At 37.7% G+C, this 15,984-nt stretch overlaps 1 protein-coding gene and 1 long non-coding RNA gene across 45 annotated transcripts in view; one reads left to right on the forward strand and one right to left on the reverse strand.

The window, feature by feature from the left end:
- Positions 1 to 15,984, forward strand: part of shot (dystonin-like protein short stop) — a 227,166-nt gene that overhangs the window by 82,230 nt on the left and 128,952 nt on the right. For 36 of the 44 annotated variants that reach the window (XR_012408622.1, XR_012408621.1, XR_012408623.1 and 33 more), the window contains exon 1: positions 7,084 to 7,686. The exons of 4 other annotated variants lie outside the window; for them this stretch is intronic. The gene's annotated coding sequence lies outside the window, so the exon portion shown is untranslated. Of the gene's footprint in view, positions 1 to 7,083; positions 7,691 to 15,984 lie in introns of those variants that run through there. 4 more of the 44 variants (XM_073957893.1, XM_073957897.1, XM_073957904.1 and 1 more) reach the window with 3 other exon arrangements.
- LOC141387761 (uncharacterized) lies at positions 7,124 to 11,598 on the reverse strand. Its single transcript, XR_012408626.1, has 2 exons — positions 10,437 to 11,598; positions 7,124 to 10,200 (listed from the first exon to the last, which is right to left on the reverse strand). It is a non-coding gene; the product is annotated as an uncharacterized lncRNA (long non-coding RNA).

Raw genomic sequence — 15,984 nt, forward strand, 5'->3', positions numbered from 1 at the left:
GTTTTTTTTTCTAGGTTTTCACGATTGGAAACTTGGAAACCGCAAGTCCTATCGTAATGGGACTAAAATGATGTTGCAGTGAAACTTCTTTACAAGATTGACGTTTATGACTTCTTCCTAGGTTTTACCATTTTTGAGATATAGAAGTTCAAAGTGAGACAATGAATTGAGTTGTATAGCCTCCTTATAACACAATGTCGTGCACCGTGCGCCTTAACTAACTTTAAATGAAAACCGCTTACACATAGTAAGTTTTTGCGGATTCTGAAGCAGCAATGTTCACAGATAAGAAAAATCCAAACGCCAGAAGAAATAGCTGGAGGGATTTAAAAAAATCGCTGTTTATCCCTCCAGCAATTTTTTTGTTTTTTGATTTTTCTAATTTTGGGTGTCATTCCTTTCAATAGCTCTTGTATGCCCTAGCCAGTTTAGATGGTCACCGTAGATTTCTTTAAGTCATTACGTCACGAAAACTCTATCTTTGATTATAGATAGGATGCGCAGCTGTCGTTGCTTGTTGGCTGCAACTTTACTCGGAGACCAGCGCTCCATTGTGTTCATCGAGAAAAGAGATAAAAAGGTTAGAAATGGTGAATGAAGGGGAGGACTGGAAAGAGGTAGGAGGAGAGTGGATAGAACAGAGAGGTAAGGATGAGAAAGGCGTTTAATTGAACTCTTATGTCTAGGATGACCCGTTGCATAGCCATTTAAGGCTCCTGCAATAAATTAACAAGTAAACGGGATCTTTGGAGGAGAAGAAAGAGGGAGATACAATTTCGATTGTTTCAGTCTCTTTCACATCTTCACATAGCCTGTAGTTCTCAATGTTGTTGTCCTCCCACTTGCTTTTCATAGATCTAATGCAGGGGTGAGCACGCCTGTGTGCTAGCACACAGGTAAATTGTGAAAACGTACTCTTAGTTTTTTGTGAACCATTTATTATTATTTATATTTTTAATAATTTGCATTGTGGACGATTTCAGACAACATTAATGTTTAACAAATGTTGAAATAAGTAATGAAACATCAAGAAAAATTAAATATTAATTCTCCCTTAAATTTGCATCTCTCTCGATTTTGCTCAGCCTTGATCTAATGCAATGGCGCACAAGAAGAGAATGCTGTTTTGGGTTTTTGTATGGGAAAGAGAGTTGTTGTTAATGGTGCAATGACCAGTGATGGTCCCTTCAGCGATAATCTACGCCCTGTTATTGCAGGCCAAATTGCCTTCGATACCTTACTCTTTATGGGTTTCTCTGCGTAAAGCTGATATTGCCGACCAGATTGACTTCGATATCTTAAAACCAGGTACATCTTGCCAAATTGGTTGGTAGATTTTACCGAGTCATCCACCCGAAGGTCAGAGACGTGGATGCCTCGTCTTGGCAGTTTATCAATTGTCTTGTTTAATTGCACACCATCCAATACTGGCGGCACAAAGTCAGCAATATTTATATTCCTGGTGAACCTACTCACATCAAGGCCATTGAGCCAGGCGACAGAGTTTTACTAGTGTACCCTAGTTCCTAGTCTATCGAATTCCTTGAGTGTCCCGCTCACCACCAGAATCCACAGCGTATGAGATAAGACTCCTCCCTATGGGGTAAATCTAGTGACTGACTTCCTTACGGAATCTCTCCTCGAAGTTTGAGTTTATCCAATTGGTTAGCATGGAGGGGACACTCCGTAGCTCCAAACCAAAATGGACAAAATCGATCTTCACATTATTGAACGTTCCTTCTATGTCTAGAAAGGCGACCTAGGTGTCATTCTTATCATCCATATATTTTTCTATATAACCCACAACCTCGTGTAACATCGTTTCTGTTGGTTTCGCTTTGACATTGGCATGTTGCGAGTTTCTTATAAGGACTACTTTCAAATATTAAACTTTGGTGAGGGATTTGGCACGAACTTTGCACATAGTAATATTTCTCAAATGTACCTCAAGTTCCAAGAAAGTCTCTATCGGGTACGTTTGTGAGAAATATTACTATGTGCAAAGTTCGTGCCAAATCGTATAATTAATTTTATTTTTTTAAGATATAGTGTGTGCTAATCAGTAATTTTTGTTGGTGCTGACAGGGGTTTTTAAGAAATATGGGATTGCCCCCGAAAAAATTTTACTGTTGGCATAGAAGTGGATTGAGGTAGACCATATTAGAGCCTGATCTATGTCTGGGAGAAATATGTCGAAGACCAACATTTTGGGTCAAATCCATCCGTTCCAGCGTTGTCGGGGAGGGCTTAATGGACAACATTTTAACTTTTGCGAGAAAAATGTACAAAAAAGTAAAAATTAACACTTCGGCGGGCCATCCCCTCGTTCTATCTCAAAACTCACAAATCTAGTTTGTTCCATGTTTTAAACGGGTGTTGTTATGGGTTCTTGTAGCGTTTAGCTCAGGCGTCGAACATGCTGGGCATTGGCAAGGAAAATTGCGATTAATGCCATTTATTTAGTACTATCAACACCACATATGTACATATGTATGTATATTACTGTGCGGTGTTCCGAAATATGTACCATTTGGTGGTTGTCATGACCTACCTTAATGTTTTTTATTACTGAAGTAAAATCAATACGTGCATTTCTCTTATCATTCATTCCACTAGTCATTTTATTCTCAAGCTAAATGTTGATGAGAATGAGACCTATCCAATATGGGTCACATGTACACCACCTACCTCAATCATCATTTCCTCACATTCCACTCAGTAATTTTAACACCTTAGCACCTAATTTACTTTGTTCCACAAATTATGGTCGTAAAAATAAACATCAAGTCGCAAGCACACACACCTGATACAGGAAATTTGCAATTGCTGGTCTGGTTTGGTCTAGTAAAATGGGGTATATACCTATATACATATGTATGTGTGTTGGTTGCAGCAATGTTGTTGAATGGATTCTTGCTACCGGTTACTGGTCGATAGATGATATTGCTTACAAACTCATTGTGTCACCCGCACCCTTTTACTAGTCAATTAGCGTGACGAACCCACTTGCGAGGCATACAACAAGCAATCGATGATGATGGAAAGTGTCTTACAAAGCACATTTGATGGTCTTCATCCAACTTCCAAGTAAAGAGGCCTTAATTATTTTTGTTGTCGTTGTTGTAGTCTTAAGAAAACGTAGTGTCGGAATGAAGCCTCACCTCTTCCTCACATGATGATGGTATGTGTCATTCCTTCTTATTGCGGAATGTCTTCGAAAAAACAATCCACAGGTTATTGCCATCCACAGTATTTTTTGTTTGCATATCAAAAGAGCGGCATGTGGATGGATGGAGGTTGTTTTGTATGGAAATTTCCATCTTCATTCGAAAAGAAAAGAGAACGACCAACAACACACAGTCAGTGTGCGAAAGTAGTAGTCCATTAAAGAATCTGACTGAATCTGCGGGTATTGCTTGCGCCACTTTAATAACTTAATCGCCTTAATACTCTGCCGCTGCTGATGGTGCTACGTTGGTTGCTTCGACTTCTTTTCCATTTCACTTACCTACCGGATTTTAGCTTCCCTCTTCTTCTTGTATCTTCTTCAAAATTCATTTGCTGCTGGGTGTTTTGCCCACCATCAGTTTGCAACGAATTTATCCAAGACATCGCGAAGCAGCAGCAGAAGAAGTAGCAACAACAACAAATGCTATTGTTGTTATTAGTGTATGGTTTGTTTACATGACCAAACTTTGTTGTTGAAGACACTTTGTAGTCTTCTTCTCTTGGAAAGTTGAAATGAAAGAAGACACAACAAAATCTCAGCATTTGCAACTCAATGTGGAATGTGTGGGGAGGGAGATGTGCCATTGTTTACACAAAAGGGTTTGAGTTGTAAATAACGACGATGCTTGTTGCTCATGGAATCATCGGAACTCGAGCGGTTCTCTCGTTTAAGATGCGAGACAACTCATCTCATCGCTCTGCTATCACTGAATGAATGTACTAACGAACGAATGAATGGATTTTGGGGAAAGGGAGCCAACAAGCAGATCTGTGTTGAGGCAGTACAGGGATGTTAATACTTTGTCTGGGCAAAACCACGTGAATATCAAGGGCATTTTAATGAATTCAATTAAATGCACTCAATAGATGTGAAAAATCATAAATCTGCTGTTGCATTATGCGAGAAATACGATTTCTAATTGTTTATACCCACTTTAAAAAAGTGATCTCTATATCAATTTACTTTGTAGATACATGCATTGGGTGGGGATACAGTGGAAATCCAAAATACAGTACCGTGCAAAATAATAGCAGTGCGGGACTGCTATTTACGAAAATTGCAATAATACAATAATAAATCCTTAAAGCAATTTCATTATCTGTATAAGGCGAATGCTTATAACGTGCCAGACCTCACGGGCTAAAATATTTTACATACGTATACAGTGACTGTCTCCCTTGTCCCATGTGGGATGTTTGCGGAAAAATTATATATTATACAGTGACTGTCACTGAAAATGATGCAACCTGAAATAAAAAATGTATACGTTGATAAGTTGGAAACGAGTTGAGATTTTTTAACAATTCAAAAAAAAACAAATTGTTATGCTGAAAAGTTGTCTTTAAGATGGCTTACAAAAATATTCCATTCACAGCACCGTTATACTAAAATTTTGCCGGAAAACATAAAATGGGTATTTTTGAAGTGAGCATTAAAAATGATGCACCACAATAATCGATCAATAATTTCCAAATTGTTCGCTTATTCTGCCATTTTAGTAATCAGAATGGTGGAGTAATTTGTTCCTGTTCCCTATTGTTTTCAGTAGTTTTGTCATTGTTACGATAGAAAAATGATGTGCTGACGTAATTCTGACATGAATGTAATTAATGCCCCTTTGTGGGCGATTTGGCTAGAAATTTCTATAAAGGGTTATGTTCAGAGTACGTACCAACAATTTAAAGACATATGGAAAGTCCTGTATTAGCCAGACTTTAACGGCGTTGTCCTGATAGAGGTAAGAATCAGGGCATAGAACAAATATTTTCGCACTTTTCTTTGAAATTAGTTTTGAGAAATATTGTTAACAATGTTTCGACCATGTTTGCTTTTATAAAAATAAAAATTTCAACAAGTTTTGTTGCCATTCAAGCCCAAACAATAATACTTCTTACGAAGCGTTTTGATAGCGACAGTTTAATCATTTAAACGCAGGTGTGTGCTGGCTTCTTTCACAAGTAAAATTTCGATTTTACGCCAGATATACTGATTTTCATCCGAATTAAGAATTTTGCTCCACACAATGTTCCCAAAAATACGACATTGACCTGAAAAAAAACCCGCACCAAAAAATAATTGGAGTGCTTCTATGAATATCGTCGATTGTTTGGGCTTGAATATCAACAATGGGTGTGGAAATTAACAATGTTTCTAAAAACTATTTTCAAAGAAAAGAGCAAAAACCTTTGTTCTATGTCCTGATTTTTTTCTTCAGCAGGGCAATGCCGTTAAAGACTAGTCTAATATAGGGTAACCCTGGCTGATACAGGACTTTCCATATATCTCTAAATTGTTTGTACGAACTCTAGACATAACCCTTAATGATTTTTCATAGTAGGTTTTTGGAAAATAGCTTCAAAAACTTAACATTTCTAGCCAAATTACCTACAAAGGGACATTAATTACAATCATGCCAAAATTACGTCAGGAACATCATTTTTTCTATCGGAATCAATGACAAAACTACTGAAAACGATAGGGGACCAATTATTCTACTATTCTGATTACTAAAATGGCAGAAAAAGCGAAAAATTTGGAAATTATTGATCGTTTATTGTGGTGCATAATTTTAAATGCTCACTTCAAAAATGCCGATTTTGTATTTTCAGGCAAAATTTTAGTATAACGGTACTATAAATGGAATATTTTTGTACGCCATCTTAAATACAACTTTTCAGTCTACAAAATTGTTTTTTGAATTGTTAAAAAGCTCAACTCGTTTCCAAGTTTTCAACGTTTACATTTTTATTTCAGCTTGCATAATTTTCAGTGACAGTCACTGCATATACAACTATTAAGAAACACCATTAAAGCTTTCTGCGCAGGGAGGTTTTTTTCGTGTGCAAAATAATAGCAGTACAAGTAAGTCAAGTAAAATGAACATGTGTAAAGCTATTCATTTATGACTTTTTAGAGTTGAAAAGTATTTTAGAATGAAAATTAGACGAAATACAAACAACATGTGTACATGCGTAGGATAATGTGATAAAAATCTGGAAATACCGAAAATACTTTATCAAAACGTGGATCGTTATAGCCCCAAACATGCTTTTGTACCAAATTATGAAATATATAATTAATTTCAACAGGTGGAATGACGGACAGACGGTCATCGTTATAGAACATAGAATAAATATACTTTATAGGATATCTGACGACAATTTCGATCCTCCATCTTATGGTTGAGGGTATACGGCTTTATTAGCATATTTTTCCATGAAATCACAGTAATCCAAAATGAGGAAATCACGGTAATGACAACCCTAATGGTTGTTCTCCCAACAAAGTGAGTGAAAAACAATGAATTATGTGAGAAACATGGAAATGAGTGACTTTTTGGATATTCAATTAAAATTGCTGTTTCTCTCAAATAAAAATTAACTTTGACTTTTGTTTGAAACGTAGCAGAATAACTTGGCTTAAATATCAGCTCCTTCACTTTCTGAAAATAAATAACTGATCTTCTTGACTCATTCATTGATGACTTGTGGTTGTTCTCGACCAACATCTCCACCATCTCCACCCCCAAAATATACGATCGTTACTCTTTCACTCAGTACTCAAACAACTCCAATGAGATGCGGTCACCGTATTATGTCAACATTATTGTGTGAGAATTGTGGTTGTTGTATGTGGGTCGTCGATGGGGGTTTGAGAAAATAAGTTGGTGGACGAGTGAGAGAATTGAGTGATTCTCTTTGGACTGGGGGCGACTTAATCGTCTCCCAAACGAACTACTTCTATTGCTTAACCTCTCTGCCTGCCTACACATTCTTCCCCATTCTGTGTGTGTGCGGTGGATACGATACGTCGTCGTAATGTGATGGCAATGCACATTTAACACCACACTCCACATTGGTTGGGGCAATGTCGTCGTCATTGGCTTGGCGTCGCTGTCGTTTGGTGTGTTTGTTGTTAGTTGTGGGTTTATTTCGTTGTGTTTATTATTAAGTTATGAGTACTTTTGTGGCAATTTCGTATCGATTTTGAGTTTAGTCCAATTTGAACTACGGTACCGAGCGGTAGTCTCTTCTTCTGAAATTGAAAACTGAAGCTACAGAAAACGATAAAACGAGCAAAACAAAAAATAAAACACAGAGCAAAACGACACAAAAAAGAAAGAACAAAATTTAGCAGTTGTGTGATTTTGAGAAAATTTGTATGTTTTTTTGGTTTGGTTTGAAACGACAAAACGAAGAGTGAATCTGTAAACTATTGGAAAATAAAAACAAATCAGTGTTTGCTGTTGTTATTATTACTATTTTTGTTGTTGTTATGCACCTGGAGTAGTGGTTGTCGGGAGATACAACACAACACGAATTGTTAAATTGTTACGTTACGACAGCGTCGTGTTTTTTGTGTTTTTTTTTTTTTTTTTTTGTTTATAAATTGATTGATGTTGTTGTGTCCCTTCAAGTGTTGGTGTATCTATGTGTAGTGTTTACGCAGTTGTGTGTGTGAGTGCGTGGTGTAATGAATACGAAAACTATAATTTTTCCAAATAAAAAGAACAAAAGCAAAAAATTTCGTTAAAAGCAAAATTTTATAAAAATTGAGAAAGAAAAACCCAAAACACGTAAAAGGATAAGATAATAAGCACTGAAATAACAACAAATTAAACCCAAGTTGAAAGAAATATTTGAGAAGGCTGTTTACTCTGGCATACATGGCAAGTTTTCAGTTTCATTCGTTCGGAATTGTTGGAATACCTTTGGCCATTGCTGCTGCTGAATCCAGTAACAACAAACAGCGACAAAATCATGTGAAAAGAAAGAAAGATACAAAATCTACTAAAGCAACAACAACAATGGCTTTGGCCAATACAAAAAATATATTGGTTTGAGCCAAGTTTAGATCTTGGTCGTCGTCATAGCTGTTGTCTTGCTAGTTGGCTGGCTGTTTGTGTAGTTGTATGGCTATAACTTTGTCAGACACTGAGCCACTGGCCCAAACGATCATTGAATCCAACAACGACGACGACGATGACTACAACGGCGAGTATGAATCGGTCGTCTATGTTTAGCTTAGTGACGATGACTGGGCTGACTGTCGGACTGACGGTCGATTTGCCTTTTTGTGTGGCTTAATTTCAATTCATTGAGTTAACAACCAGTTTTGTTTATTTGAGTTTCGTTGTTGTTTTTGTTGACGTTTCCATACAACACAACTTTGGAGACTCTTGAGACTGGGTCGAATAACAACAAGGCAAACCATACAAAAACATCATCATCATCACCATGGAACGCAGCAGAGTTACACCACCCCCCAACTAACCACCTACCTACCACCTAATGGCTGTCCTATACTCCAATCTCCAACATAGATTTGTGTTTTATGTTGTTTCAATGCAAAAAAATAACTGCCAACAAACGGATAATCGGTCAGAATCGGTCCCACAAAACCACACAGTTGAACTCTGTGAAAGCCTAACAAATGTATGGGCCAAGTTTATACGTCTGTGATGATCTTTGAGCTTTAAAGTTGATGGTAGGAACACAGCGCACACGCATTCACGCAACCATTTTTAACTCTTTTTTTTGGCAGTGGCGCTCTCAAAGTTATCTACAGAATAACGAAAAAATCTTTCAAAAAAGAACACAAAACAAGTATGTTTATACTTTCCTGTTGTGTAATGTGTGTGTCAGAGTGTGTGTTTGTCGTCAACATTGAAAGACATTAAATTCCAAATATTTCTTCTTTGAATGTATTGTCCCTTTCCTATATAACGAACGATTTGTGTTTTGCCACTTTTTTGTTTTCCCTTTTCGTTCTACCTGTCCCACCTTTTTTTGGTTGTTCTTTCTAATTTGTATTTTTTGACCAAAGCAAAGAATAACGAATTGCGACAGAAAAAAAATCCAACCAGTTGGCTGTCCAGATATTCATTCGGTTGTGTTTCAGGCCGCCCAACCCTTTTTTTCTAAATCGCTTCCATGAATTGCAAACTCTAGTCATTCCTTTCCTGGGAATCATTTTCTGTTTTTGCGACAGTCAATTTTTCAATTTTTAAGCCTGTCTGTCTATCTCGCAGATATTAGCGACACAGGCCGAGAGAATTGAAATCGCCTCGAAGTGATCAGAAAAACTTTGGTAATTTTTGGTTTTTTTAGAATTGGGAATTTCTGTACTAAGGAGGCCAGGAAAAACGCTACGGCCATTTTTGTGGTGGTTAAGCAGCTAATCAGAAATATTTATCGGAGACCCTAAATCTCGCAATATTTAAGATTGATCCATATAATTTGGTACAGAAGTTTCTGTTAGGCCTAGAAAAGTTGGTATTGTTTTATCGGTTATATCGCCCCACGCCCATAGAACAGTACCTTGCAATTTTCGGTATTTTGAAGGTTTTAACCTCATTTTTGAAATCTGTCATTTAGTCTTCGTTGGAGTTATAAACATATTTCCGAAGACAGTGGTCGGTACAGGACAATTTTATGATATAGTCCCCCATTATCCACATTATCCAACCGATGTAGTTAATATGTGGAATTTTGAAGGGTTAAGCCACATTATCCAACCGACATAGCAAGCATTTTATATTTATTCTTCATTGGGGTTACAAAACTTTTCCCCAGGTCTACATTTTCATGTGCAGGTCTACATTTTCATATAACTCCTTTACAACGGTAACGGTCAATTTTCCGAAGGTTTTATCCGCTTTTTCTTACACCGAAGAGGCTAAAATTCGGTATATAGTCTTTATATTCCCGCAGAGCATGTTCGGTACAGGCCCACGTTTTGATATAGCGGCCATTATTTTTGATATAGCGGTACCTCTCAGTATCGGTGTCTTTACAGGCGAAGGTTAACATATTTACCATTAAACCACTTCATGGATACTTCTTGAGATATAAGCCCCGTAACTATACCATAATCCTACTATTAAACATTCCCGCAGAGCATGTTCGGTACAGGCCCACGTAGCGACCGTAGAACGGTACCTGACAGTATCGGTACAATAATTCGGCTATCTTTACAGCCACGTTTTGATATAGCGGCCATTATTTTTGATATAGCGGTACCTCTCAGTATCGGTGTCTTTACAGGCGAAGGTTAACATATTTACCATTAAACCACTTCATGGATACTTCTTGAGATATAAGCCCCGTAACTATACCATAATCCTACTATTAAACATTCCCGCAGAGCATGTTCGGTACAGGCCCACGTAGCGACCGTAGAACGGTACCTGACATCATTCGGCTACCTTTACAGCCAAAAGGTCAACATATTTACCATTAAACCACTTCATGGATACTTCCTGACATATAAGCCCCTAAATTACACAATAATTATTCTACAAATATTTTCGTCTAGCCCCTTATGGATATGTCAGTTGGTGTAACTGCATATGGTATGATTGTAAGTTAATTATTCCGACATAATCTTGGTTTTGGTCTATCTCCAGTTCTAGAAATGTGACTGATTCGATGGGTTGTAACCACAAAGCTACAGGAGTTAGTTGAGTAGGTTTGGCAGGGGAGTTGAAGAGGTGAAGTGTGTCGTGCGGGTCTGTGCCACATGCTGGGCAGATGTTATGCACGGTATCATTAATCCTTGTTCTGTAGGAATTCAGACGGCTACGCCATCCTGAGCGTAAGTGAGCCGAAACTATTTTGATTTGTCGTGGCAGCTGACGCCGTCCGGAGAGGTGGATCACAGGAAATGTAAATATTAAAAATTCAGGAGATATCACCCCACCTTGGCGAGCTCTCGGTTTCACTCTACGGGGCTTGGACTTCTTGTTCTAATTCAGTTTTCATCTAAAATTTAAAACACGGTTTTCGGTTAATCGATTTTTTAAGAGTGTTCTAAAAGTCGACTTTCGATTTTTCATTAGCAACCGAAAATCACTTATAATCGAATATAATCGACCACTTTCTTTGGTGCGATCCGTCCGCTTTTCTCCAATGGAATTTCTAATTGTGCCTTAATTCACCTACAGATTCTAAAGTAGAACAAATACCTTTTCCTTTACTTATTTCCATTAGTTGACGGTTGATATATGCCCTTGTCTAAATAATGCGTAGTAGGTTGGCTTGTAAGTAGTTATGGCTACCAAAAAATACTATTTAAACCCATTATTTGGTAATGCAAGGTTTTGATGGGCTTTAAAATACTAAAATTCTCCCTCATTGTCTGACTCGTTGATATAGAAAGTGGAATGTGATCTGTCTCAACAACAACCAAGACAATTTCAGCCTTTTGCCGCAAACCCAGAGACCTCAAAACAAAACACAATAAAAACAAAGTGGCAACATGCAACACTGTTGCATGTAATAAACTTGGTATTGTTTTCGACATTTTTGTTTGGTTGGCCTTTCGCTTAATCGTCTTTCGCTTTATTCAAAAAAAAAAAAAAAAAAACATTTAACGTGAATAGGTTGTAACATTTTCTTGACTTTGCTTTAGGTTTCATTCAACATTTTTCATTCAAAGAAGAAATTCCCCCCCTTGGTTTGGGAAGGGAGGGAGTGTGATTTCACCATTTGTTATTGGTGATAATGTGAATACTCCCAAATAAAATAGTTTTGAAAAATATTAAAAAGTTTTTTTGCATCATAAAAATGGAGTCAAAACCAACATTCACTTTTATTGATACTCACTGAACTGCTGGCCGTGAAATCATTGGGCTACTCCCTTGCTCTGTTTTTAACGTCAAGAGAGTGAGGATTGCTTCTTTTATCGGTGATTGCTGACTGTTTTTTCCCGCTCACGCATATCTGTTAATAAATATACAATTTATCATATCTAATCGTGGTTACGATGTTTTTTTCGTTTTTGCATCGTTTTAATTTGTTTTGCGGCGATCGTATTCCGATTCATTGCTTGCTTGGCTCAGTCAGGGTTTCTTTTGTTACCATATGATTCAATGAACGATGATCATAAAAAACAAAGTGATAATAATTGCTACGATGACGTAGTTCTTTGCCAATATTGTTGATAATGGCCTTAAAATAAACTTCCAGAAGAGACCCCAAAAGAAAGAGAGAGATAAAGAAATACAACAAAGATTATGATCGATAGACAGATTTCAATATTTTGTTAACTTGAAAATGATCTAAACGATTACTCGTCGTCGCTCCATACAAAACAAAAATTCTGAAAACGACGTAATGCGTATTTCCAACTGAAAATATGTTAATTTCAGTCAAATCAAACCTGTTTGAATTCTCTCTGACCAGGTGGTGGCGATGATGTTATCAAATCGCATTTTAATAATTAACAATATTCTTCAGGTGTTTGGTTTTTTTTTATTTTTACTTCTTAATTCTTACGAGTGTAATAAAATTCTTTGTTGGGAAACAGGTTAAAGGAGGAGGGGGGAGATTGTTCTTTATTATTGTAAAATTTTTAATATTTTTCAATCTTAAGAAATAATTTTGCCTCTGGAAAAAAACCTTGAAGAAGTAAAACAATTTATTCCCCCAAAAATTCCTTGAAGTTTGTAGTTGTTGTTGTTTTTGATTATTGATGATGGTGGTGACATCAAATATCAAAATAACCCCAAGCCATAATGTCACTGTTTGTGCAGCTGGCCACATATGGATATGTGGAAACTCAAAAAGTTTGTCCATAAAGTATTAATAAATTCCTCACTCAACAAGGCCAAACGAAGAGGCCTCCTCCATCCAACCACACCATTCATGGTAAAAGTTTTGTTGCACCTAATCAAAGAATGACGATGGTAGAAGGTGATGAAAATTTTGTCATCATTCTCAATTTTGTTTGATGCTCTGTCAGTCTTGATGATGTTGTAGTTGTTGTTGTGGTTATTCAAGAATGACTTATAAATTCATTCTAATGTGGGTTGTGTGTTGAAATGTAGGCGGCATAGCAATTGGTGTTCTTTATGGAAATACAAGATTCCAATACGCTGTGGTAAACAACAATTTCAATGAAAACCAATTTCGCCAAAATGCTGCTTCTTTCAATTAAACAAATAACCATAAATGGAAAGAAAGATCACAAATTCGGCCACCATCATCATCTTCCAATCAGAATCTTGGGCTGCTGAGCACCTGCAAAAAGTCAACAACAATGACGACACCCTTATTTCAAGAGTTGATTTTATTTTTCTCCATAATGTCTTAGATCATCATCAATCTTACTTAGCTGGCTCCAATCACAAAATATTGTTCTTTATTCGAGACAGGGAGGGCACAAATCTCAGTGACTGATGGTTGACATAATTTAACATTTATCTTTAAAATGGGCGTCATCCATGCAATTCGTCGTCCATTGTTGTTGGATAGTAGTCTTTGTCCCCATTTACGGGGTGCCAGGGGACCAAATAGCAACAACAACAATGGTTGTGTATTGTGTAAATTGACTTGAATTGACAATTGCTTTAAATTAAATTTCCAACAAACTTGCCACTCGCCATATCACCACAAACAACAACATCAACAGCATAGAGCGGTATAAGCGCGTGTGCAGCAGACTGTTGCTGATGCTATTGCAACATGTGATCTTGCTCAGCTGCTGGTCACAAAGTACAATCAAATGAAGTACGTATTTACATACATACATGTGTATGTAAATTTATTTGAATATATGGGTGCACTGCAATTGTTAATATAATTCTGTCATAATTCATTGAAATAAACAAATGAAGGTGGGGTGGTACAATGCAATGTTGTTGTAAAATAGTGGTTGGTGGGGTGTGAAATGCTGAGGAATGTTGAGGATATATTGAAATGGAAATAAATAGTAAGCGATTAATGGTGATGAAATTCAATGACCTCAGCGACACGATATATTATCATCATCATCATCATTGACACCTTAGTGACAAAGAAATACAGACTGACTTCATAAATGCAACACTGTGTTGCAATTATGCACGACAAAGTAGTATCAAGGCAAAGAAAAACATATATGGGCACACTGATTTGAAGAAAAGTGACAAGTCACTTTACTGCCTAATGGACCCTCACTATTGCATTAGAAAAATAATACAAATATTTTTAAAATTAAAATATATATTTATGAACTTTCCTCACATTTCCTATAAACAAACGACATTGTAAAATATTGCGCAGTGTAGCGTTTATGAAGACAGCTTAAGAAAACTGCGATTTTTGGGTTTCGCCATTATATTCTCGATGTAACGACGAGACCCATATTCACAGTGCAGCCAGATTGCCCGACAGATAGACTGATATTACCAAATAATGGGTTTATACAGTACTTCCTGGTGGACATAATTACTTACCAATCACACTACAAACCCATTAATTCAACAAGGGCATTTCCGACCAAATAAGTAATTAAATTAGGACCAAAGTAGGAGACGGGGATATTTCAACAGTCGCTAATCAATTCTACAGGCGTTAACAGTTAGCGTGGCGAAAATGTTAGTATCTCCATAAAAGGAAGGTTTAACCGTGTTGTTGGCCCTGTATGAATTGAGACTGCTACACCAAACGGATATAGGTTCAGCCTAAACAACTCTCACTTGTCTGGGCAGCTGTAGTTCTTCCACTACCATGGATACTGGGTGATCTCCGAGAACGGGATTCACATAATAGGCTCTTATAGCCTCGGCGACTACATCAATATGAATACCACTCAAATCTGCTTGATAAGCATGTTGATCTAGGGGTCCTCTTTTGTATCCTTGGTCCTCCCTATCTAGATCATGAGATCTTTTGTGACATGCCTGGGCGGGAGGTACCTATCCATTAGATATTCCAAGCATATATTGTATCGACAACATCCTGTTGTGCCGGCGCACCGGCAAGATCTTATTCTCCTCACGTAAAGGGCCCACTGAAGACATGAGGAGATAACCTGCTTCCATTCTCAGGTCTGGATTCTGGCAATTTTGCAAGTTTTCCCACTGCGTTTCACTTACGTTGGCGAACTACACTGGCGCCACATAGCTTTCCACAGTAAAGAAATCTTTACTCCACAAGTGCTGCAGGCTTGGTACTTGAGGAACGTGTTCCTACTTCTCATCTTATCGCAGATAGCTGGCGCATGCGCGATTGACTTTTATAAGCTGTCGAATGTGAACCCCAGTACTTTAAGGTTGTTTCTGGTCGGAATAATTGAATCATCGACCTGCATATTCCGCAGTCCTTGTGGTGAACAGTCTGGCTGTTTACTTAGTGGCGGATATTTTCATATCGACCTATCGCGTTATATGTGATTAGCACGGTTTCGTTATCTGCTCCCCATGTGCTGCAGGCTAGGTACTCCAGGACCGTGTTCCTACTTCTCATCTTATCCCAGATAGCTGGGGCATGCGCTCACGACTTGTATAAGCGGTCAAATGTGATCGGAATTATTGACCCATCAAACTGCACATTCAGTGGGAGCTTCATTTTCGCAGTCCATGTGGTGAACAGTGTGGCTTTTGACTTAGTAACGATATGCTTAAATTCAAACAACATGCATACGTTAAAGGCAGATCAGTGGAAACCGCATTGCATGAGGTAGTACACCACATAGAAAGAACCTTCGAAATGAAAATGTACACACTTGCTGTATGCATCGACATCGAAGGCGCTTTCAATAACGTAAGCACCGAGACACTTATCCACTCCTTAGACGAGTTTCAGGTAGACAGGGCCTTAAGGAACTGGATAAACCACATGCTAAGGAATAGATGGATAAGCTGCGGGCTATACGACGTGAAAATAAGAGACAAAGTTGGACAAGGAACGCCACAGGGAGGGATACTTTCACCTCTGTTGTGGGTTACCACCATAAACAGTCTCTTGAGGACCCTAACCGAAGAAGGATTT

Source organism: Musca autumnalis, unplaced genomic scaffold (genome assembly GCF_047663935.1).
Source record: "Musca autumnalis isolate F117 unplaced genomic scaffold, ASM4766393v1 scaffold_5, whole genome shotgun sequence".
NCBI lineage: Eukaryota > Metazoa > Arthropoda > Insecta > Diptera > Muscidae > Musca > Musca autumnalis.